The sequence below is a fragment of the Nicotiana sylvestris genome, chromosome 2 (genome assembly GCF_000393655.2).
Source record: "Nicotiana sylvestris chromosome 2, ASM39365v2, whole genome shotgun sequence".
In the NCBI taxonomy this organism is placed as follows: Eukaryota; Viridiplantae; Streptophyta; class Magnoliopsida; order Solanales; family Solanaceae; genus Nicotiana; species Nicotiana sylvestris.
Genome location: NC_091058.1, coordinates 107,583,293 through 107,586,348, shown reverse-complemented (window position 1 = coordinate 107,586,348; position 3,056 = coordinate 107,583,293).

The following is a 3,056-nucleotide window of genomic DNA, read 5'->3' as shown; positions in this document are numbered from 1 at the left end:
CTTGATACGGATACAGCTGCTTATCACCCACCTTAGAATCAAGCAGTTCAGTTCGACTATACCCGCCTTAATTCCCTCATTCAGGACAGATGGAAGCAGGTTATGGATCTGTTCAAGTTGGTCGATCAATCCCTCCTTTCTTTCCCCTGCCTCCGGACACCTTAGAATAGATTTGATTGGAAGGAGGGTGAGGAACGAACACAGTGGTTTGACTGCTGGGATCCCAATCGGCCTGCATCAGCGGAAAATGGAACTATCGAATCACGGGTGACTCGCTTTATCGGGATGGGAAGAATTGCAACATCGGCATTTCTTTCCTTCCCTAAATCGATCCACTAGTAGGTAGCGGTAGGAGAGATCCATTATGGTGGGATGGACCGTTCTCGAATTCCGGCCGGCATTTCTGTCAATCGGCGGAAGACTCACGCATACTGGGAGGGTACGACTTCAAGGGATGGACTCGATCGAACGGCCAACCACTTGCTATTTTTGTAGGAGATGAAATCCAAAAGACCATTATTAGCGTGTAGTAGATTGGCCCGAGTGCGTAATAGGCCAGTCGAGAAGAAAGAAAATCAATAGATTGAACGGTAGATAAAGGATCAGAGGATGAGAGGGGTAGATCTACCCAATATGGACCGATAACGGATGGTCCCCGCCAACTGCTTATCTCTCTTCCTCGCATTCCATTCATGACCTAACGACTATCCCTCTTTCGGGGAGGGAATCACTTGCTGGATCGAACCCAAGGATAGGTTTGATCGGCCGGGTGTTGGATCGAATGAACATTCAACCGCGTCATCACGGCAGCGATGGATGTCCAACCTTTAGATCTCTTCTTTCTCAATAAAGGCGGGTAAGGAAAGTCCGAAGGCTAATCCGGCAACTGCTGGCTAGAAGGCGAAAACCGCTTTTGCCAATCAAAGCCCCAAAACTAGTAAGGGCACGAGTGCCCCAGCAAGCCACCCCAACCCTACCGCCAAAGCTTGACTTTACTAAACAAGCAAGAAAGGCTCTTTCTATCTTATTAGTCAAGCGCTAACGAGCAAGAAAACGGATATGCCCTAAGAAGCAACTTCGTGCAGCTGCTGCGCCCTTGCTTCTTGCTTTAGAAAGATTGCTCGTTAGCTAGGCCGTTTTCAATAAGGCTCGCGCTAGGCGCTCACCTTTTTTGGCTAAGCCGTATCGTATCTTGCTGGTAATGGATTTATTCTTGAATCTTGCTTGGTTTAGGCAGGTAAGTGTTAAGAGGCTCTTGTTGGCTTTCATTAGGTATACATAGGTACACATAGGACTTTCTTGCAATACATAGTGGTTGGCTTCGAATCACATGAAGCCCATATAGATGTCCACTCCTATTTCCTCTACTCCCTGTGGGGAACACAATCAGTCCATACAAGGACCTACTGAGTCATCCACCCTTGCATCTATTTGATGCATCATCACATGGCCGTCGTGTAACTCCTCGAGAATCATGTCATTCGCCTGTCACGTGTTGCCACCAGAGTCATAAATACTCGAAGTAAGCTCCTGGCTCGCCCCTATCTCTAAAGGGGCTTACGAACGAGCGGAGTGCTTACGGCCGTGGTAGCTGCGAGCCTCCTGGGTCTTGCTCTCTCGTCTTTTTTCCTCCGCCTTCCTCTTGTAATTGACCCTTTCTTTTCTGCTACGCCTATCCATCCGTCAGATTGACATCCAGCCGGGTGAGCGATAGCGGCTCCTGTTTACTAATAGATCTGCCGCCGCTAGTATAACAAAAAAAAGCACATAAGGATCCAGAATATTAAAATATACTGATCACTGATCAGGATCATATAAAGCCCGGTATTCCCAGAAAGGATAGTCGTGATGTCCCTTCATGGCCGGCCTTTTCAGTATGGAGCCGAAGGCGAGGGTTTCCAGCAGGCCCCCTTCTCTGGCTTTTCCTTTAAGTGACAAGGGGGGTGAGGTAAGGAGTAGTATAAGAGTGGTTCGGTCATCGATAAGCCTCTCCTTATTCATTCTATAGGGCGGGGCTGCGGACCAACAATCCAGCAAAAGGGCTGAAAAGCTCCTTTATTAAACCTTCCCCTTTTAATAATAAGAAGGTAAGCATCAAAGCCCAGAAAACCCAACCTATACAAAGAGCTCTTTTCAGCCCCTACTCCTAACAAGTGAAAGTTGCTGGCACCCACCATATCTTGCTTCGGGGCCGATCTCTTGTATCGGAGCAAACAAATTCAATGATTTTCTATATTCTATTTATTTCTTTTTATTGTTGAGTTTTTTCCACCACAAACAGATTTGCCGCATGGATTGGATAGAGTCCCCTGATCTCGACATTCAAGCACGAATCCCTTGAGCGCTTCGGCGGCGGATAGCAGCATGGGCAAAGCACTCTGCTGCGGCGAGCAGCCGGTTCTTATTGCATTCACCAAGATAGTCTTGCTCGCTCCTGAACTCTGCGGCGAGTTCAGCCACCACCTCCGGGTCTGAGCTCTGCTCGAGCGTAGTCAGCCAGCTTCGTGACTTTGCTTAGCTTCCAGCGTTGCAAAGGGATAACCTTTCACTATCTAGGCGCCCTCGAAGGAGGGGTCCCACGGACTTCTTCCCCGAAGGTCAAGCCGTAGTTCCTGTCCCTGGGAGAAGTGGAAGGAGTTAGGAGGATGGAGCGCCCTTTGCCCTAAGAAATAGGCGGCTTCGCCTTCAAGCCGTCAATAAAATCGAGCTAATATGTGATCATGACAGTACACTGATGCATAGGTCTTCTTTACTTTACGGCCTTTTGATTATGATGCATCATGAACGTGCCAATATGTGATCGGGGTGAGCGGTGGTTAGATATAGGGGCGGCTTCGCCGGCTTGGATTGGAAGGAAGGGCTTCGCTTTCCGATCGCTTTTTGAGGCCGGTTTGGATGAGCGTGGGCAAGTTCGGGATTCACTATCGCTTTCCGCTTGGAGCGGCTCACCCCCTTGTCACTTAAAGGGCGAAGTCGCCGAAGCGAGTCTAAAGGCCAAAGAGTCATCTTTGAAGGCTACTATGCATCCTTATTCATAGTAGAGTGTAAGGTAGGTT